This window comes from Jaculus jaculus, chromosome 8 (assembly GCF_020740685.1).
Source record: "Jaculus jaculus isolate mJacJac1 chromosome 8, mJacJac1.mat.Y.cur, whole genome shotgun sequence".
NCBI classification, from domain to species: Eukaryota; Metazoa; Chordata; class Mammalia; order Rodentia; family Dipodidae; genus Jaculus; species Jaculus jaculus.
The window spans coordinates 134,524,651-134,548,006 of record NC_059109.1 but is presented as its reverse complement, the minus strand read 5'-3'; the positions used below and the strand labels follow the sequence as shown (position 1 = coordinate 134,548,006).

The following is a 23,356-nucleotide window of genomic DNA, read 5'->3' as shown; positions in this document are numbered from 1 at the left end:
CCCACCCACTCATGCAGTCATCCATCCATGCATCCATCCATCCATTTACCAGTCCATCAGTCCATCCACCCATCTATCTACCCACCCACCCATTTGCCCAGTCATTCCCCACCTGATCACCTGACCATCTAACAATCTGTCCATCCATCCATCCATCCATCATCCCTTGGCTTATTGAGTATTTTCTGCTTCTTTTATTTTTTGTTTGTTTTTCGGTGTACAGTCTCACTCTGGTCCAGGCTGACCTGGAATTAACTATGTAGCCTCAGGGTGGCCTACAACTCCCGGCGATCCTCCTACCTCTGCCTCCCAAGTTCTGGGATTAAAGGCGTGTGCCACCATGCCCGGCAATTTTCTGCATCTTTTATGTAAACTATTTAGATATCTTGGATCCGTAGACATGCCTTTTATAGTTATCAATTTTGTGATCTTGAGTGATAGCCTGTTTTTCTACTATCCCCTCTATATGCTCCTGACCTATTGCTAATTGGACTTCTGATATAGAGACAAAATCATTTCAGTTCCAATTCCCAAATCATAGAGTCACATGTGAAATTTGTGGCCATGAAAGTAGCATGCACCGGGAGAGTCTACTGTGGCCATATAACTCCTGCTTTAAGTTTCCTGTGCAGAGGGTCGGGTGTGACTGTGTAATCCACCCTCTGAGGCTCCGGTGCACAGCTCTTTGCAAAATCCAGTCTTAGTTGCCATCTATGGAGCCCAGGGAATGGTGGGAAAGCCAGTGACAAGTCTGGGCCTGGGTCAGACTGGATGAGCTCCAAGGTCACTTCCAATGTGAAAATGTCACAGCACTTTAGCATGTAAGGACTTTTACAGCTAAAATGACTTTTTGAAATTAATTGAAAGAACAGTGAGAGGTTTAGCATAGTAGCTCTGTCTGCCAGCTCAGCTTCTGACATCGGACATCTGCGATGCACTTGACCCTTTTGTAGAACCTGCTTTTGTATTTATAGATCTCATGATGATTCGTGTTTCTGCTGATATTTCATTCATAGAGCCAGGATGGCAGATGTTTGGTGGTGGGGGGAGTTGAACTTTTTTTCATCACTGTGGACAGCAAGGACATTTCTCTGTTGCACAAGCATTCCACATTCTTTTGGCTCAACTTGATGCCAGATGGCAACAACAGAAGAAAGGGTTGCGTCACCGTGGCGCTTTGAAGAAAGGGCTGCGTCACCGTGGCGCTTTCAAGGACAGAGCAGAAATATAGAAAACTGTTGACATGCACCACAGTCATTCTGAGGCCAACTTAAAGCAAAATTCAGGCTGTCAGTTGCATTTATCCTGTTTGTTAAGAATTAATATTATGGAGTTGGAGAGATTGCTTAGTGGTTAAGGTGCTTGAGTACGAAGCTTAATGACCCAGGTTTGACTCCCCAGAACCCACCAGGTCGGGCATGCATCTGGAATTTGTTTGCAGTGGCTAGAGGCCCTGCCATGCCCATTCCCTCTCTCTGTATCTTTCTGTCATAAATAAAAAATAAAAAAATAAAATATTTAAAAAAAATTAATGTCACATGTTAACTTACGTTGTTTAATGGTTTGTGGATAATCTGTCATATGCCACTTGAGTCACTGACTTCAGTTTTTTTTTTTTTTTAATGTTAGGATAATGCTGCTAATCTTATAGAAGGATGGAGCTGACCAAGTTACTGACCGAATGATCTTCAAAGCATTCAGCACTGTATTTGGTCCCTGGCGCAAGCTCACCTGCAAGGGTAGTGTGGTGGTTGAATCAGGTGTCCCCCACAAACTCATGTGTTTTGAGTGCTTGGTCCTTAGCTGATGGTAATTTGGGAGGTGGAGCCTTGCTAGAGGAGGTGTGTGGTTGTTGGTGGGTTTTGGGGTGTCATAGCCAGCTCCCTCTTGCCAGAGCTCAGCTCTCCTACTGCTGTTTCCATCTGCTGTGGCAGAGGTGGTGCCCAGCCTCTGCCCATGCCCTGCTTTCCCTGTCATCACGAGGCTTCCCCTTGAGACAGTAAGCCAAAGTAAATCCTTCCCTCCCACCAGCTGCTTTTGCCAGTCTTTTTTTCCAACAGTGAGAAGGTAACCACAACAGGTAGAGATGATATAATGGCCAACATTTTGTGCTGTGGCTTACATATGACTTGGGGTCAGGTTCTAACTTTGCTACTTACTAGCTGAATAACTTTCTGGAAGTCATGTCATCTCACCAAACCTTTATCTCTTTGTTGGGCAAAAGGATAATTGAGTTTTACAGGGTTGGGAGGCTGAATCAGAGGGTGAAGTGGCCAGTAGGGGAGGGCAGGTGTTCAGTAAATGACAGCTGTTTTTTTCAGAGCAAGCATCAAACCACCTGAGGACACCAGGGAGCCTAGAACGTGTCATGAAATGTTATGAGGGGTACCTCATGGGTAAGTCTGACTATAGGGATGTTAGCTGAGAGGTCGCCAGTGCCTAGTGCTGTGTGAAAGCAGATGGGAAGGTGATCAAGATCATTCCTCCCCTTGAGTAGTCTGTAGAGTTGTAAGAACTATGAATCTGACAATGGTCTACTTTAACTATATATATATATATATATATATATATATATATATATATATATATATATATATATATATGTATACACACACACACACACACACACACACACACCCTTGAGTTTACAGGCTTAACAAGCCAGAGGTACTAACAGCTGCCATTTAGAGTCCTTTGTCCAGAGTGGAAATTTGCAGGCGGTGAAGTGACTTGGTGCATGCCAGCGTCTGTAGATAAAAGCCTCCAGATGTCGATAAAAACCTCCTGTGTTCAGAAAGCAGAAGCAGAACCAAGACCAACCATACATAAAATAAGCTAAGGAAACTTAGGGTGGGGGTAAATTAAAACCCCAGGAAGATTGTACCACCCCAGTGTGAGAACTATGAAAGACATTCTGCTTTTTAGGTAAGACAGGAAACTCTTCTCTAGAAAACATCATTTAGTGGAAAAGCCCCTCCTGAGTCAACAGCCCTTGAAGCCAAAGCTTAGCCATTTGCATATGATTATGAGACCGAAACTCTGACTAAACAGAGTAATGCTCATGATCCCGCCTTAGGATAAAGATCCAGTGGATGACCCAGTGTCCATGCCAGCTTGTCTGGACTTTTTCTGGTTATGTACCCTCTGCAGAAGTGACACTGCCTTGCCAATGCACTCTGGATGCTGTAGTCATTTTAACACTCCAGAATTATGTCTGACAGATAGATCCAAACAACAGATCTGAGCGGACAGAGCCAGGAGATGGCTCAACAGGCAAGAGAACTTGCCACACAAGCATGAGGACCTGAGCATGCATGTCGAGCTGGGTGTGGGCATGCATACCTGTAACCCTAGTCCTGTAGGGAGGGGAGACAAGAGGAGCCCAGGAGCTCACTGGTCAGCCAGTCTGGCCAAAAACAGCAGCTCCAGATTCAGTGAGCGACTTTGCCTCAAGGAAACAATAGAAGAGAGATACAGGAGCACACCTGAAATTCTCCCCTGGACTCCATATACATGTGCATGTGGAGTGTGCATGTGCATACACGTGTGCATACACCACACACATACCACACTGTCCATCCACACACCACACACACACACACACACACACACACACACACACACACACACAACTAAGCTGACAAATGGGCCTTGTCACTTGTACATCTTGAGTGTGCAATCAGGGTTATTCCTCATGGTGAAGAGGGTCCATGTCCGTCTTGCCCTTCCTCCCCTAGTTCTCAGCTCTCCAGAGGCACTGGCCTTCTTTTAGATCCTTTCCTGGGGAAATCACAGGCTCATTTTGGCCAGTTGAGGTCTTTGTTCTCATGGGAGTGGCTTTGGTGTCATGGTTACAAAACGCCTGGCAGGAACAATGTAAGAGAGGAAAGGTCTATTTGTCCCCTGGTTTCTGAGGATGGACTCATCCTGGAGGGGAAGCCATGGCTTCGGGAGTGGCTCTGTCGTTGGCAACAGGAGCGTGTGGGGAAGCCCCCACATGGTGGCAGGGCAGGGGAGGCCTTGGCCAGAACCAGGAGTGGATGTTACCTTCAATGGCCTTTCCCTAGTGACCTACTTCTACCAGACAGACCCCATAGCCTAGACTCCACAAAATCCCCAAATAGTGTCACAAGCTGGGGACACGAGGGCTTGACACATGAGATTGTGGATGACATTCAGCATAACAGTTGCGCTTTTTGTTATATTCTTAGTAAACTGGTTGTCAATACTTTAAATGCATTGAGCATATTTTAACATAAAAATCTCAAATTCTAACATCATTTGAATTGGGTTTGTTGCATCAATTTCTCTGCTTTCTGGAACATTCAACCATGCTCCAGTTCCCACCTGGCACTAATTCCAAGTGTCACCTGTCTGATATTCCAGCTTCTCTATCAGCAATGGCTCATGCCATCCTCACCGCAGAACACCTCACCCTGTCCTCTTTGCCTGGTTAACCACCCCTGTTCTTCTCATCCCAGCTCAAATCACACACCTTCCTGGAAGCCTCAGTTGAATGGCTTGGTCCCACAATTTCCCTTGGCACATTGTCCTTCCACAGTGCACCCACAAGAAGGGCTGGAGGAAGAAGTCCCCTTGCGATTGCCTTCTCATTGCTGAGACAGACGCCTGACCAAAAGCAGCTGTGGGAGGAATGGGTTTGTTTTTGGCTTACGGTCTTGAGGGGAAGCTCCATGATGGAGGGCAAAGTATATGAGCAGAGGCTGGACATCACGTCTGCCACAGCAGGTGGAGACAGTAGCCAGAGAATGAGCCAAACCTACACTGGAAAGCTGCAAGCTAATCCACCGGCATCACACCTCCCCCAGCAAGGCCCCACCTCCCAAACTGTCACCAGCTGGGGATCGAGCATTGTGAACCCCTGAGTTTGGGGGGGGGGCATCTGACTTAAACCACAAGTACCATACTGTTTTAATATTTCCAGAAACAGCAAATAGAGGCTGGAGAGATGGTCAAAGTGCTCACAGAGCGAGCCTGACCACCGGAGTCCCAGAACCCGCGTGAAGACACAGGCACACAAGCAGCACAGCGCATCTATCTGTAATCCCAGTGTGCCTGTGACGGTGGGAGGCAGAGGCAGGAGGAGCCCAAGGCAGGTGAGTCAGCTAGCCTGGCATTTGGTCTCAAACAAAGTGGGAGGCAAAGACAGATACCCCGAGGTTGTCCCCTAACCACCACATGTGCACACTCACACATATGCCACACACACACACACACACACACACACACACACACACACACACCATACTGACCCCTTAGAGACGCACACTCCTTTAGTGTCTGTACCAAGAGGACCCTCTGTATCTGGGCTCTGTCCTGACTGTCTACAGCTTATTTCCAACATAAACACAGCATATTTAGTCTACTTGCTTAATCATTTGACTCATACCCTTCTCCCCCACTGGGCTGAAAGCTGCAGCTCACCATTGCACCTTCTGAGCCCAGCACATGACCAGGCTCACTGGAAGCGCTTCATGAGACTTACTAAAGGATGAAAAGTTAACTGTTTGGGTTATACTCACCACTCGAGAAAATGCTACACGCAACTGGCAAAGTTGATTTAGAAACAGAGAGCTTTTGAATATTTATGCTCTTCCTGAGAAGATGGGAGGTATGAAGGCCAATTCCTGCTTTCTCCTCCGGAGGAAATTAGAAATTAGGAGGAGGATTTGCACCCTTGGATCAATAGACAGCAGAATTTCAGCTGCATAACCTTAAAACCCAAGCAATTAACTGTGTTTGAAAAGGTCAGGAATAGTTATGTGTGGCTCCTCTGACAAGCCGAGCTGTCCAACACAACTCCGTTGAAATTAGGAGTATCGTTGGCAGTGTCAATCAGAACCTTGCTTTTGATGCCATCCTGCTGGGGAGGTGTACGCTCCCAGGCTGCTGGGGGGCGGGGCGGGCGGGGTTTTCTCTGCCAGTCCGAGTGTAGCGCGGCAAGCTCCGTGTGGTGGTGTAAGCCTGTGATTCCAGCGCTTGGGGTGTGGAGCTGGGTGGGTCAAGGTCAACCTGGGGTCCGCGATGCCCCGTATCAAGCAAAAACAAAAGCAGAAGTGAGTAAATGTAGCATGGAATTCTGGCCACTGCTACCTGAGAGTGTGAGTATGACTGTACGAGTAGCTAATAGTTTCTAGAGGCTTCTTTGTACATGAGTGTTAGACGTTGTGCTACCTGTTGGACCCATGTCATTAATATTCCTATTGCAGGCAGAGGAAACTGAGGTGCGGGGGTGAGGGGTGTCTAACCACACAGCTAACATTTTTGCAGTTTGAGAAGTCCTTGTAATAGACAGTGGTTCCAGGGGGAAAGCTGGTCCATTTCACACCTTCTGATCATGGCAGCCCCTCACATCCTGGTGTCCCTCTCACTGACTTACTGGATGTCATGTGACATTTTCATTTCTGAGACTGAATGCGCTTCAGGTCTGCCGAAGCTGCTTATGGGGAGGGAGACTGGGAGAGGAGGTGGCGCAGACCGAAGCCAGCACTCAGACTTGCAGGCTTAATTTCCTACACATGCATGGCTTTGAGGTGAGGTCACCCCTGTGTAGCCAGTCTGGGCTAAAAAGACATTTGAAAGGAGCCTGGGAGAGCTGGGCAGGGGGAGGTGGGGGAGGAATGGTGCAAGCCTCCATGAGTGTCCATTGCCATTCTAACAAAAACGCCATGGGCGGGGCGGAGGGACTAAACAACAGGCATTTACTGCTCAGAGTTCTAGAAGGCGGGACCTCCAAGGTCAAGGCCATGATAGCCACTGGCTGGTGAGGGCTTGCTGCTCCAGTCCGCAGACAGTGGTCTTCTCCCTGTGTACCCATGTGATCAAAGGAAGTAAGGGGTCACCATGGAGCCTTTTCTAAAGCACACCTGTCCCGTTCATGCTGGCCCACCCTCACTGACCCCACTGCCTCTCAAAGGTTCTGCTTCTGGCTTGGCGGAGACACCATTCCTTCCTGTTGGAACTATATTCCAGCACAATCCTAACTGTTCTCCTACCTTTGTCCCAACCCCGGCCTGGACAACAGTCCTTCAACGTCAGTTAGGTAGCAATGGTCCTCTGTTTAAGCCGAGTGCCTCACCATCTCCTTCAGAGTCAGAGCGAGTTCTCACTCCGGGTCTTCCTGCTGTTTCACTGATCACCTCCTCACTTCCTCCCCCACTGGTCACCTACACTGGCTTCCTCCTTCATCCTCAGAGACCTTTGCTTCCTGGATCCTGCTCTTGAGCACATTCCTCCTTTGGGATAGACAAGTGGGCTTTGCGATGGTTAAACTCATTTTGTTTTAAAATATATTATTTATTTGCAAAGAGAGAGAGAGAAAGAGAGAGAGACAATAGGCATGCGGGGCCTCTAGCCACTGCAAATTAACTCCATATGCATGTGCCACATTGTGCATATGACTTATGTGGGTACTGGGGGAATTGAACCTGGGTCATTAGGTTTTAAAGGCAAGCACTTTAACCACTGAGCAATCTCTAATGCCCCTGTGATGGTTGAATTCTATTTTCAACTTGGTGGGATTAGGAGTTAAGTGAGAGACTTGCCTGGTGGGTGAGTTTGTGAGGGCATAATAAGCCAGAAAGGATTAGCTTCTCCCAGAATGGACAGCTCTTCCACTGGTGGACATTTATAATAGTTACCTTCTTGTTGCTGGGACAAAACACCTGACCATAAGTAGCTTATAGAAGCAACGTTTTTTATGTTTTTAAATATTTTATTTATTTATTTATTTGAGAGAGGGAAGGAGGGGGAGAGGGAGAGAGAGAGAGAGAGAGAGAGAGAGAGAGAGAGAGAGAGACAGAGAAAGAGAGAGAGAATGGGCACAGCAGGGCGTCTAGCCACTGTAAACAAACTCCAGATGCATGCGCCACCTTGTGCAACTGGCTTACATGGGTCCTGGAGAATCAAAACCAGGTCCTTTGGCTTTGCAGGCAAGCGCCTTAATAACTAAGTCATCTCTCCATCCCAGGTTTTTTTTTTTTAACTTTTTTTTTTTTTTTTTGATTTTTCAAGATAGGGTCTCTAGTCCAGGCTGATCTGGAATTCACTATGGAGTCCCAGGGTAGCCTCTAACTCACAGCAATCCTCCTACCTCTGCCTCCCGAGTGCCAGGATTAAAGGCGTGCGCCACCACACCAGGCTCCAGGTTTTTTTTTGTTGTTGTTAAAGATTTATTTTTATTTATTTAGTTATTAGAGACAGAGAGGGAGAGAGAGATAGAGAGAGAATGGGTGTGCCAGGGCCTCTAGCCACTACAAACAAACTCCAGATGCATGCGCCTCCATTTGCATCTGGCTTATGAGAGACCTGGAGAATCGAACCTGGCTCCTGAGGCTTCTCAGGCATGCACCTTAACCACTAAGCCATCTCTCCAGCCCCAGGTTTTTTTTTTTTTTGCTTGTAGTTCAGAGAGGAAGTTTCATCATGGCGGGGGTGGGAGGGGGATGGCAGAAGCAGGCAGCTAGATGTCATACCTCCTCATCAGCAGGCAGGAAGGAGACAGTGAGCGAGCAAACGCTGACGAGTGGGACTGGATTATAAATCCAGAGTCCACTGCAGTGACTCCACCAGCAAGGCTCCACCCCGCAGCAGCTGCACCAGCTGGGGCTCAGGAGGAGGCTTAACCACGAGCACATGAGGCTGCGGGGATGCTTGTTACTCAAACCACCACTACTGTGCATAAGGAAGCTCCGGGGAAGCGTAGCGCCTTCTGTGCTGCTTGCTGGACAGTGCATGTTCCCGGTTGCTGCTGTCCTCCATGGACACTGGAGCCCAGCTTCACCAGCCTTCAAATGGGGACTGAAGATCAGCGTCTCTCCAGGAATCCTCCAGGATTTTGATACCAGACTGCGATTGCTGAGGCACCCAGCCTCATTGACTAAGTAGCTACCAGGTTCTCAGACTCTGTAGCCTGCAGACGGCCATCACGGGCTGTCCAGCCTGTAGCTAGTCTAATAAGCCCCCGCTGCAATACATACTCATTCTATTGGCTCTGTTCCCCTGGAGCACCCTGACTAATACGACTTATGTCCTCATTCATGTAGCTCCCCCACTTAAAAATATTTTATTGGAGAGGAAGAGGAAGAGGCAGAGAGAAAGAGAGAATAGGTGTGCCAGGGCCTCCCGCCACTGCAAACGAACTCCAGACGTATGTGCACCCCCTTGTGCATCTGGCTTACATGGATCCTGGGGCATCGAACTGGGGTCCTTAGGCTTGTAGGCAAATGTCTTAACCAGTAAGCCATTTCCCCAGCCCTGGCTCCCCGCTTTTCTGAGGTAGGATCTCCCTTTACACCATAGTGACCTGAAACTATGAAACTCACTCTGTAGTCCCAGGCAGGTTTCAGACTCACAGTGATCTCCTACTTCTGCCTCCTGAGTGCTGTGATTAAAGCTGTGCCCCACAACGCCCAGTTATGTTTTCTTTTTCTTTGGAAATGATACTCTATCGAAGTCTCCCAGCACAGAATGATCCTTCTGTGCCATCACCTCCGGTCCGTTTTCTCATGGTATCTAAGGACATCGACTTCAGCATGTCTTTGCCTATTGTCTGTCTTTTCAACTACAATATCAACTCCATGGAGTAGAGAATTGCCTGTCTCATTCTGTATTGTAACTGTAGGATCTGGTCCAGTGTAAGGATAGGCGGGAGGGGAGGGGTGATGAACCTGTGCATGTAAAGATGGGGGCAGGTGTGCAATGAACCTATGTGTGTAAAGATGGGGGGCAGTTGTGCAATGAACCTGTGTGTGTAAAGATGGGGGCAGGCGTGCAATGAACCTGTGTGTGTAAAGATGGGGGGCAGGTGTGTGATGAACCTGTGAATGAGTCATGGTCCCTGATCGCTCCACTGGACCATGGACTGGCCATCTTCTGCTCAAGTCAGTTGCATGGTCACCCTCACAGACTACTGCTGTGAGCTCTGCCAGATCTAACCATCTGCAAGAAGCACCATGAGACAGAAACTCAGACAAGCCACACCCATGTACTGTAAGATGACCCTGACTCCCAGGGACAAGCTGGTGCTGACCTGCTGGCCGCCAGTGCCTGGAGGACACACGGAGAGCAGTTTTCACTTCCAAGTCTTTAGAAAGATGAGTCCCAGCTAGTCCAGTTTCCCCTCTCCAGGGTCCTTGGAGGAGGGTGTCCATGCATCGTTGTTCCCACTGTGCAGATGCCCTGGCCCAGCAGCATTGAGAATGCTATCCTGTCACCAGGATGTACTTGTCCTATGCAAGACAAGGCTGCAGGCGCTTGCACCAGTGATCGCGTGGCCCACCCTAGCACTTCCCCAAAGAAAGCATCTGCGTCCCGAGGGGCAGGTGGGACGGCTTGAGGTGATGTCTGAAGAGCTGCATTGTGGTCCTCATTTCTCTTCTTCTGCCTCCGGTGTGTAAGCTATGAATTCTGCCTGTTCTCACTCAGGGCCAGGTGTCAGCAACACAGAGGACCCACTGTAGCCCCGTGACAGCCGAGGGTGATGGTGAGACGGGAGCGAGAAGACGGCAGGTGCGACGCTGGGAGGTCTTAACGTAAAATGAGGCTGAATAACAGTCAGGGGGGCTCCCTTGGGATGTTTCTGTTACAGGAGAAAAAAAATGCTTGGTGCTAGAACAATTGTTCACTTGGCTTTTTTTTTTTTAATTTTTTTTATTTTTCAAGGTAGGATTTCACTCTAGCTCAGGATGAACTGGAATTCACTAGGTAGTCTCAGGATGGCCTCGAACTCACTGCAATCCTCCTACCTCTGCCTCCCGAGTGCTGGGATTAAAGGCGTGCGCCACCACGCCCAGCTTTGCCTTTTTTTTTTTTTTTTTTTTTTGTGTCAAGGAGACAGTAGGCTGCAGGCCAAAATCATCCCACAGGTGACGGCCAGACTGGCAACAAGGCCCGTTTTCATTGTGCACACTCTAGTCACTGCCAGGGTAGGGACTTTGGGGATGTGTGTTCAATGATCCTGCAAGAGAATCACGTCACACTGGCTTTCTGCTGCTGGTTGTGATATAAAATGTCAATCAAAATACATTTACTTCTGTAGGATATTGAGTTGACTTCGGATAAATTAAGTAAGTGTTGGAACATCAGGATGTGAGCGATGGAAATAATGAGGAAGGTGGAACATGAAGGGGGACCACTGGGGAAGCCTCATCCCAGCCTGACTGCAGAAGTGGTGGGGCACCCCCAGGCTCCGGTACATGCTTGGCTGGCTGGTGTCATCCACTGGCTCTGGCTCCTTGTCCTATTTTCAGCCCACAGTTGCTTTTCAGTGACTTTGAATCATGTCCACCAGTCACTTATGCCAATGATTCAGACCCTATAACCTGTTCACGTCCTTGGGAAACCATGGTGACCCAATTATTCAGGTCTAAGTAGACCTCCTGTCAGTATTCAGGGACTCATTAAATTGTACTTGGAACGGCACTAAGCATGGCGTACAACGCTGCCCTTTCTAAGAACTGAAATCTGCAGTCAAAACATTTTTTTCTGGTAATGTCACCAGGCACACTCCTATTCTTCCTCTCTTCCCTGTGAATTTTGCATATTCAGAAACTAGTTGGGGGCAGTATGTGACATCGGGGGTCAGAGCAAACCCCATGATCAGCTCCACCCTCTGGATCCCACATGGAGGTGATGGACATTAACTGTGCTTGAGCGAGCCACGCAGGTCTTTGGACCCCACACAATTGCTGAAGACTTTGGTGAGCGGTGCTTACACAGGAATGAGGGGAGTGACATCTCTGTGGGTGCCCTGTGCAGTTCATTGAGCTGATGGCGACTGTGACCCCCATGGTGATTGTTGACAATACAAAGTGGCATTTGGAGTCTGGATGGTTTAGTAAAGCAAGTCATGTTGCTGTTGTAATGTCTCTATGTAAGTATACCATGTTTTGATATGTTTCTTCACTCATGTCAATGTGGTATAATTTTGTTTATTTATTTTATTTATGTGTGTGTGTGAGAGAATATTGGCACGCTGGGGCCTCTAGCCACTGCAATCAAACTCCAGGTGCATGTGCCACCACCTTGTGCACATATGCGACCTTGCATGCATGCATCACCTTGTGCATCTGGCTTATGTGGGTTCTGGGGACCTGAACCTGGGTCCTTAGGCTTTGCAGGTGCCTTAACTGCTAAGCCATCTCTTCAACCCAGTGTGATATAATTTTGTGAGCAAAAGCTCAATCACTTTCTGCTCTATACATAGCAAAGCCAGCTGTGGACACACCTCCATTCTCTGGGCTTATGTTACTTGGGAGGGATTTCTTTTTCTTTTTTTTTTTTTTTTACAAAAATAATTTTAAGATTTCTCAACTTAATATCCAGCTTCACCTCTTTCTAGCTGAAGGGTTCAATCTATGTGCACACTGGCCAGGAAAGATTAGATTGAGCAATCACAGGGAGTGAACTGCAAGGAAAGCAGAAAGACTTGAAGTTTTGGACAGAGCCACTTCCTCGGAGCTAGGGGTGGGGGAGGTGTGCAGCCTGCGTTCCAGAGGCAGAGCTGTGACCACAGCCACTCTGCGGCTTCCTCCTTGCTCCTCCCTTGGACTTGTCCTGGCTGGATGCTATCCATTGGCTAAACCCCATCAGAAGCACAGGGAAAGGGGTCTACTGGATGGAACCACAGAGTTCACCTTCAAGAGGCAAAGCAGAGATTGGTGGAGCTTGTACCTTTTGGGTGACGGGCGATGACCCCCACACACCCTTCCTCCTCCTGAGCGCACAGAGTTTCATCCTCTGGTACATTTTGACAAATGACCCCAGTGCTCAGAGGCTGGTGACAGTGGTGCTTGTTGTCATACAGTTCCTTTGGCACTGAGCCCAGGCCTGGAGTAGCCGAGCGCTTGGGTTCACAGCCTCTTCCCGGCTGCCCCTGGGGTTGTGTGGATGGCGATCATCTCCGTGCTGCTCTCGGCCCCTAGCTCTTCCCTGTCTGTGCGCCAGGGGCAGCCCGCGGCTCCCTGCGGACCTAGTTTGAAGACAGGTAGTTTCCTCAAGGGTCCACCTGCCAGGCTGGTGAGATGTTCAGTCAGTGGAGCGGTTGCTTTGCAAGCACGAGATCCCGACTCTGATCCCCAGGCCTCATGGAAAGCGGCTGGCTATGGAGCAGCGCACTGGGAATCCCCGTGCTGGGCGGTGCGGGCAGCAGGGCCGGGCTCACTGGCCAGCGAGTCTAGCTTACTTTGCAGTTCCAGACCAGTGATGGACTCTGCTTCAAAAAGACGTGGACAGCACCTGAAGGGATGATGCCCAACATTGTCCTTTGGCCTCTACATGTGTGTGCACATGCATGCACACATGCATGAGCACATGCACACGTGGTTCATATGCCAAAGACTTGGCCTCTAGAATGGCAGAATTAGGAGATATTAGGAACTTTTTGGTGTGGGATCTTTTGGGAGATCCCTAAAGGGGAGTGTACGTTCTCTCTCCCTCTCTTCCTTTTCCCTCCCTCCCTGCTTCATGGATATGCTCCTCCACACACTCCTGCTATGGTATGCTCTTTTTGCTAGACATCTAAAGCAATGAGACCCCCTGAGTTTGGACTGAAACTCCCAGCACGGTGAGATAAATCAACCTTCCATTTTTCTTTTTCTTTTTTTTTTTTTTTGAGGTAGCGTCTCACTCTAGTCCAGGCTGACCTGGAATTCACTCTGTATTCTCAGGTGGCGTCAAACTCATGGTGATCCTCCTACCTCTGCCTCCTGAGTGCTGGGATTAAAGGCATGTGCCACCACACCCAGCTACCTTACTTTTTTCTTTATAAAGGGGTTAATTAGTTTATATATTTCTTAGTTCTTCATTCTAGCCATTAAAACATGACTAATACAATTGTGTGAGTTTATCTTGTACCCAGGTCACCTCTTCAAAATGCACAAGCCAAAAAAGGAAGAGTCTGCTAAGCAAGACAGAGCTATGTCCTCTTACAGCCTAGTCATAGAAAAGGCATACCTTGCATGCAAGAGGGAGGGAAGCACACAAGGGCACGAGTACCAAGAAGTGGGGATAATAAAGTCCAGTTTAGCTGTGGTCTATCACGGTGACCTCATCTGAAAATTGAGACTATCATATCCTAATGCAACACACCACAGCCCATTTTTCTTGCAGGTATATGTAATTCACTAGACATGGAATCAATGCATAAGACTGAAAATCATATTCATGGAAGTAGAATGATGTGGGTCATTCTTTGTGTGAAAATACATTGCAAAAACATAATTTTCAGGGGATGTGGAGATGGCTCAGCAGTTAAAGGCACTTGCCTTTAAAGCCTGCCAACCCAGATTTGGTTCCCCAGCATTCACATAAAGCCAGATACAAAAAGTGGGGCATTCATTTGCAGTCTAAGAGAACCTGGTGTGCTCAGTCTCTCTTCCTCTATCCCCCCCCTTATATACACACATATACATACTTGTAATAAATAATGAATAAATAAACAAGCCCACCATTTTCAGTAGTTACCAATAACCTCCATTTTGCCATCAATGGACATCTTTTGAACTTTATTTTATTTGATTTCTCTACAGATTGCTCTGCAGTCTCTCTCTCTCTCAATCTCTCACTCTGTGTGTGTGTGTGTGTGTGTGTGTGTGTGTGTGTGTGTGTGTGTATAGTTCAAGGTTGCCACTGGGTGTCTTCTTTGATTGTGTCCCACTTTATTTTATTGAGGCAGGGCCTCTCACTTGGGCCTATTGCTTGTCAGTCTAGCCAGTCTGGCCAGCCAGCTTGTCCTGGGTATGACAGGCACCCATCCGCCGCCCATCTGGCATTTATGAGTGCTGGGTATCTGAACCCCAGTCCTCGTGCTTGAAGCAAGCACCTTATCCACTGAGCCATTTCCCCAGCCCCTTGCTACTCATTAACATTTATTTTTTAAATGGTATAAAACATTTTATTTAAAGATTTGAATATAAGAAATTGCACAAATACAGATTACATTACAGTGACTAAGGCAGCACTCTATATAACTAAAGCCAAAACAAAACAAATTTATAAATGTATTGGCACTGACTACACATTATGCTTGATATCCAATCCAGGTTCCATATGCATAAAATGATCTGACCATATGCTTATGCAAAATAAATTATTTCCTAGGACACCATTTGTCAATTACTCTTCACTGTCCACTCATGGCCTTATTCCTTGGTGAGTATTTTGAGAACACTTTATATAAAAAGACATGACACTTAAGGACTGAAAAAAAGATCACAATTAAAAACACTTGTAATACAATTCTGAATAACATGCACACAGTAAATTTTATTAGTTTAAAAAGATTTAAAAACAAAAGACCACCATTAATAATAATCATAGAAAAATGGTTGTCATTTGTAATGGTAGAAAATGGATAGGTTTTGCTGGTTGTGGAGGTAGGAAAGATATCTAACTGAAGTTCATGTACAACTTGTTTATAAATGTGGGTGAGATTATAGCTCACTGTTTAAGCAACTGAAAGATTCACTCTCCAGTAAGAAATAGACATCAAGGCAAAAAAGAAAGAAAACCACTGACAACATAAGAACACTGTACACCTTCAACCCCGCCGTGAGTAGTCTACATTCTAAAATGCCCAAGAGGAGACGGCACCACTTCAAAGCAAGGTCGTAAGATCCTTCGGTCATAAAATGCCACAATTCTGTGAGCTTATGATGTGAATACTGCTTCTTGTTTTCAAAAGTCCCAGGTACCCCTCAAACAAACATGCAAATATGTGGAAACACTTGCTTTCTGATGGGTTGTACTGCGCTATTTGGCTATTATCACTGGAGGTTTTCATTGCTGTCAGACTTAGACATGTGAAGAGAATACAGGACATTGATTGGAAAAACTGCATTTCTAATGAAATGCAGCATCCCCAAAAAGGATACTTTATTAAATGCCTACATGCTTACATCATTACAAATTATTGTTTTAAATTTTTTTAAAAATTTATTTGAGAGTGACAGACACAGAGAGAAAGGCAGATAGAGGGAGAGAGATAGAATGGGTGCGCCAGGGCTTCCAGCCTCTGCAAACGAACTCCAGACGCGTGCGCTCCCTTGTGCATCTGGCTAATGTGGGACCTGGGGAACTGAGCCTCCAACCGGGGTCCTTAGGCTTCACAGGCAAGTGCTTAACTGCTAAGCCATCTCTCCAGCCCACATCATTACAAATTTAACTTCCCTAAAACTAAATTTTACTAATATTGGATAATGGTAATCTTTAGATGATCGTTTTAAAACTTTTTATGAAAATATTTAAACACCGGGCGTGGTGGTGCATGCTTTTAATCCCAGCACTCGGAAGGCAGAGGTAGGAGGATCGCCATGAGTTCAAGGCCACCCTGAGACTACATAGTGAATTCCATGTCAGCCTGAGCTAGTGTGAAATCCTGCCTCAGAAAAATCAAACCAAACCAAACCAAACAAAAACAAAAACAGAGCAACAACAACAAAAACCAGGAAAAAATATTTCACAACAGAATGATGCTCTATCTGGTACCTCTTTAAATAATAAATTGCTAATAAATACTACTATTAATAAAAAATAACCTTTAGAACTCTGCCCCTGAAGATTTTTCTACTATGTTACCTATGAGATACAAACCTAATAAGGGACTCATTAACATTTCTTTTTTTCCTTTTCTTTTCTTTCTTTTTTTTTGAGGTAGGGTCTCACTCTAGCTCAGGCTGACCTGGAATTCACTATGTAATCTCAAGGTGGTCTCGAACCCTCTGTGATCCTCCTACCTCTGCCTCCTGAGTGCTGGGATTAAAGGTGTGCACCACCACTCCTGCCTGGCTCATTAACATTTCTTGACACTTTCTCCTTTCCTGACACCTGAGAGAGCATGCTCCTGCTTTTCTGGCTGTTGTTTTCCTGTCTTCTCCTTTGTCCTTTCATAGACTCTTCTTGTCTGTCATCTCATTATACCCTTAGGCTGGGGTTACCCATTCTTGCCTTGTGCTGCTTCTCTATGAAATCATGTGTGCATAGCTTCAGTATTTACAGTTTATGAGTGTTTGCCCATATTCTTCTAGTTCCTTGGCCATAAATATGCCCAGCTGCTGTCTTAAGATCTCCTTTTAGATCTTTCAAAGGCCTTTCAATCTCAGCTTGTTCCAAATTTACCTTGAACATTTCTCCAGAAAGTGGTTCTTCTTGGTACTCTTATTCTCAGGGATTATTGTCATTTTTCATTTTGTTATGTGAGGGAGACACCTGGGAGGTCATCTTTCATCATTCCTTCTTGCCTTCCACTCCCGATCTTCATTGATGTTCCTCTGTCCTCAAGGCCTGTTGATTTCACTTCTCAAGTGACTCTCAAATGTGTTCACATTTCCTCATCAACTCTTTCTTTTTTCTGAAATAATTTTGTGTTTGCAACGAAGCTGTTTCCCCACAGTGCATGGCAGCGTGTCGGAGGACACACTGACACCCATGTACGCTAGTACCTTCCCGACCGATCACATCCAGAGCTAGTCTGTTTTCCCACAGATGTTCTCGGCCTGATCCAGGATTCGATTCAGAATCACACATCGAATTTTATCACCACCTTTCCTTTGTCTACTTACTCAGTCTTCATTGTTGAAGCCCTTGAGAATTTTCAAAAATACTAAGGCTGTTGGCCAGCTACTTTAGAGAATATTCCTCAGTTTGAGTGTTTTTCTTTTAGCTTTTTCAAGACAGGTCTTTCTAAGCAGCACAAATCATCATCAAATTCTTGATTTTCCTGCCTCATGCTCTTGAGCTCTGGGATTATGGCATAGTGGGCTTAATTTGGGTTTGTTTGAAGCTTTATTATTATTTTTTAATTAGTTTTGTATTCAGCAAACATAGGCAGTTTGGTACCATTATTAGGCTCATCTGTGGCCTACCCCCTCCCCATTGGCCCCTCCTTGTTGAGGTATATGGGTCGTGCATTGTGGAGTTAGCCCACATTTAGCTATTGGTACGATAAATGTCTCTGCATATCATGACCCAACATGTGGCTCTGCCATTCTTTCTGCCCCCTCTTCCGCAAAATTTCCCTGAGCCATGTTGGGTTCATTTTTGGTCTGTGTTTGAAGCTTTTTTTAACGATTAGAACTAGGTGATATGTGTGACGCATTATTTTTTCTCAATGATCTACACTAGCACAGCAGTGGTCCTGTGCCCCAGTGTCAGCATGTCACAGCAGGCGGGGCGTGGCATGCAGTCAGCGTCTCACCACTGGGGATGTTAACTTTGATCACCGGGTGACAGTGGTGTCTGCAGATGTCTCTATTGCAGAGTCACTACTTTTTCCTCTCTGTCCTGTGAGGAGATCTTTTGACATTTTTTTTCCAATATCTTAATTCTATGCTTTGCATTTCCTGATGAGATTTCTGTCAGACCACAATCTTTACTTTGGTGTTTGCCAGAGGGGCTTTGTCTGTTTCCACCATTCCCTCTTTAGTTACTAACTTCAGTTCTCTTGCAGAGAAATCTGCCTCCTCTCCCTCATTTGTTCATTCAATCCTTCATTTATATCAGTATGGATTTGTGAATATTTATTCTATGGGCTATAATCCTTTACTACCACTGTTTGTTTTGTTACTGAAGTTGTCCTGGATTTGGGCTCTGGCAGCTCCTTCAAATGGTCCCATGGTCCTTTTGAAATCCTCACATCATATTGTGAGCGCATTACCTTTGTTCTGCTGCCAAAACACACTTGCAGGCTCATCTTCCCAACACTAGCTCTGAAATCTGCTGTGGGCTGAATTGTGTCTCCCCTAAGCAGACCATTCAAGTTAAAGCGCCTGGCATCTATGAATGTGGTCTTATGTGGAAAGATGGTCTCTGCAGATGTAATCCAGTTAAAGTGGGGTTGCATGGACTTGGATGATCCCTAATCCAGTCACAAAATGCCTTTAAAAGACGCAGGGGATTTGTAGACATAGTCAGAGAATGGCATGTGACGACAGAATAGCAGAAGGCCATGTGGTGATGGACGCAGAGACTGGAGGGATGTGGCCACATATCAAGGTTGGCTGGCAGCCCCCAAATGCTGATGGGATTGTGGATGATTCTAGAGAAAATATTGGCTTGACTAAGACTTAGGCTTCTGATATCCCACAGCTGTGACAATTTACATTTCTGTTGTACTAAGACAGCCAGGTTGTTGTGGTTTGTTAGAGCAGTATGAGAACACGCAGTCAAAACCAGTTATTATTATTTTTTCTGAGAGGGAGAGTGAGAAATAGCATGGCAGAGCCTCAGCCACTGAAATTGAACTCCAGATGCTTGCATTTCTTAGTACACATCTGCGACCTTGTGCTTGCCTCACCTTTGTATGTCTGCCTTATGTGGGATCTGGAGAGAGATGGAACACGGGTCCTTAGGCTTCACAGGCAAATGCCTTAACCATTAAGTCATTCCTCCAGCACTAGTTAGATTGTAAGAGCCATAGGTTGAGACATCATGCCCAGAGACATTACCACTCCTCCCAAATAACTGACTATTGCTCCCATAAGGCACAAACTACAACCCCATGGGTTGTATACCTGCAACTCCGCTGAGGAGCATCCCCAATAGAATGGGGCCAGGGATGAGGGAAAAGAGGGTACCAACACATGATATATCCATATGAAACATCTTGTCAATAACAATAATAATAATAAAACATTTTTAGTGTTGAAGGGGTCCTTAGCAGTTAATGTACTTGCCTACTAAGCCTAAGAACTCATGTTGAAATCTCCAGATGCACAGCGATGCAAGTGAGCAATGTTGCACATGTGCCTGGAGTCTGCTCATAGCAGGTTGAAGGTCCTGGCACACTTATTCTCTCCCTCTCTCTTTATTCCCTTCTTTCTTTCTCTGTCTGCCTTTTTCTCACTCTTTCTCTCAAAAAATAATGAATTTATTTGAAAGGAGAGAGAGAGAGAGAGAGAGAGAGAGAGAGAGAGAGAGAGAGAGAGAGAAAGAAAAATAAGAAGAAGAAGAGTAGGAGGAGGAGGAGGAGGAGGAGGACACCCACTGCCTCAGCCACTGCAAATGAACTCCAGATGTATGTGCCACTTTGTGCATCCAGCTTTATGTGAGTACTGAAGAATCAAACCAGGGTTGTTAGACTTTTCAGGCAAGTATCTTAACCCCTAAGCCACCTCTCCATCCCTAAAAGAAGTTCTTTAGGAGAAGGTCCTGGATCTTTCCTTTAGAGGATGATCTTTTGATGCAAAACTACGAAGGTAAGCATTTTTGCTTCATCTTGGCAGAACTGCAGTATTTGCTGCATCCTTGCTTGCTCATGTGGGTGCTGATGCTGGTGCTGATGCTGGTGCTGGTGCTGATGCTGGTGCTGATGCTGGTGCTGGTGCTGATGCTGGTGCTGGTGCTGATGCTGATGCTGATGCTGATGCTGGTGCTGGCGCCGATGCTGGTGCTGATGCTGATGCTGATGCTGATGCTGGTGCTGGTGCTGATGCTGATGCTGATGCTGATGCTGATGCTGATGCTGGTGCTGGTGCTGGTGCTGGTGCTGGTGCTGATGCTGGTGCTGGTGCTGATGCTGGTGCTGGTGCTGATGCTGATGCTGATGCTGGTGCTGGTGCTGGTGCTGATGCTGATGCTGATGCTGGTGCTGGTGCTGATGCTGATGCTGATGCTGGTGCTGATGCTGATGCTGGTGCTGGTGCTGGTGCTGGTGCTGGTGCTGATGCTGGTGCTGGTGCTGGTGCTGGTGCTGGTGCTGATGCTGATGCTGGTGCTGGTGCTGGTGCTGGTGCTGGTGCTGGTGCTGGTCTCAGCACTCTTTTCATCCCACTTTGTGTCCTTGTCCATGATGGCATATGGCCCCTTTCCCGTACCCAAGTTTATCTTCAGTAGTCCCACAGTCCAAGCCACCATCTTTCCCAGTCTTTATAGCTTTATCAGCTTTATAGCTAACATCCCCCATTGTTTTTCCTATTCTATTCTTCATCATTTGTCAAAATGATCTTGTTCCAAATAATCTTTTCATTCTAGAAGAGTTTAGGTTTGTAGGAACATTGCAAAGATAGTACAAAAAAATTCCCACACACCACATACCCAGTTTTTTGTATTAGCATTTTGCATGAAAATATTACATTACTCTTACTTAAGAAGCTAGTATTGATACTATTATCATTAGTATTTATGGTTATATAAGATTTATTCTTCTTAGATACACACACACACACACACACACACACACACACATTTCAACTAGAATGCTTTCCTCCTACTTAGAAATCCAGTTTATGGCTGAAATGCTATTTATTTTTTTTGATACCGTTATTATTAAAGGCAGCCTGTGCTTTATTTCTTAGATTTTTTTTCTGGTGTCTCTTCTTTTCTGTTCTTATGTTCCCCTCTAGAATATGTTACATTTAGTAACCGTATCACTTTTTTTTTTTTTTTTTTTTAGCTCCTCTTGGCTGGGACAGTTTCTCTGGTTCTCCCTTGTTTTGATGACCTTGACCTTTTTGAGAATTATGTCAGGCATTTTGGAAAACACCCCTTAGTGGGAAATTGTGAGATGATTTCCCAGGTATGGACGGGGGTTAAAGGTTTCTCCGAGATCACAGAGGCAGCGGGTTGTTCCCATTACGTGGCATCAAAGGACGCTCGCTTGACATGATTGATGACTGCTGGGCTGCCCTTGGTCACTGGCTGAAGTAGAGTTTGTTTGATTTTCCAGCCAAGTTACACCTTTCAGTCTCCACATGCTGCACTCGTTGGGAGGCAGTCACCATGAGCCCCACTTGGAAATGGGGTGATGATCCACTTCACTGAGGGTCAGGTATCTACAGGTGTGCTTGGAACTTTTATGCCCAGCAGACATGTCTTCTCCCCCAGGTTTATTTACCTAAGAACTCTTCTGTTTATTTTCTGCCTTGTGGAATGGTCTTTTGCTTTTGTGTTTTTTTGGACTAGGACTCAGTTCATAGCCCAAGCCGGCCGGGAACTTTGCAATCCTCCGGCCTTGGCCTCCTAAGCACACACAATGGAGGAGTGGTCTTTGAGAGGTGTTTCATCTGGCTCCCGTGTCTGTTTTGTGTGCGCGCACATGCATATGCACATGCGTGAGGACAGGTGCCCGTGTGCCGCAGCATGTGTGTGGAGGCCAGGCTCCCGTTCATTGCTGTGATCACTGCAGGCGTCCGGGAGTGCTCGGGTCTCTGCCTCCCATGCACATGTCAGTGTGTTGTGATAACAGGAAGCAGCCACAGCTTCCGGCTTTCTGCGTGGGGCCTGGGGGCTGTGCTCAGGCACTCGGGCTCGAATAGCCAGTGCTGTATCCACTTTATCTCCCCAGCCCTCTTGTGTCTATTCGACAGAATCTACCAGTATGTATGAGTGTGCGTGCGTGCGTGTGTACGCTCATAAAGCATCCTTCTACTGTCTAGCACTGCAGAATTCCCCTCTAATCATCTCTATCCACATTCTACATCCTAACCTACTATATTTAACCTCAAACTGAGTTCTTTCAAAATGTAACCTGGGTGTGGTGCACACCTGTAATCCTAGTTCTCCAGAGATTGAGGCAGGAGGATCTGAAATTCAAAGTCATCCTCAGCCTGGGCTATATGAGAGCCTGTTTCAAAAAAATAAAAACACCAAACCAAAACAAAAAGCAAAATGGACTGTTTCTTTGGCATTGCTCAGTCTTTACTTTGGCATTTGGTGTTCTTTATAGCCTGGCTTGCTGCCCACCTTCTCAGATTCTACTTGTTTCCCCTGGGGAAATGTGGAGTGAGCTACCTATCAATTATCTGTCTGTCTATCTATCTATCTATCTATCTATCTATCTATCTATCTATCTGTTATCTATTTATTTATCTATTATCTATTGACCTTTTGTGGTTGAATATCACATAAATATGTATTTAAGTGCAGGGCAATGGACATGTTAACTATTTGATTGTAGCAATCATTTCACAGTGTAGGCCTATGTTTTGAGGAAGGGTCTAATGTGCTTCATGAAGAGTACATTTCATCTCCCTAACAGAGCCTTCCTTGAGGGACCTTACTTGGATATCCACTAGGAGAAACTGATACAGTTTCTGGGGATAATGCCCATGAACTTGTGAACTCTCACTGAGGTGGTCACCCTTATGCTGGCTCATAGTCAACTTTCAGCAATCCATCCACATCACTATTCAGGTTCCTTCTTGTCCTAGCTGGAGTGGCTTCTGCTACAGCAAGCATCACTGGGCTGTATTCATATCCTTTTTGTGCTCCACGTTTCAGAAGAGCAGTTTTCCTGGCAACTTTATTTCTTGATGACTCCATGAAAAGTCATTGATTTTCAGCTAGCCACTTTTTTTTCTATAAAGACTTGGCATAATGGCTAGTAGCCTTTATCATAAGT

At 46.1% G+C, this 23,356-nt stretch overlaps 1 pseudogene; it reads left to right on the top strand.

Annotated features, from left to right (window-relative positions):
• Positions 1–12,909: 12,909 nt before the first annotated feature.
• Positions 12,910–23,356, top strand: part of LOC101601645 — a 41,519-nt pseudogene continuing 31,072 nt past the window's right edge.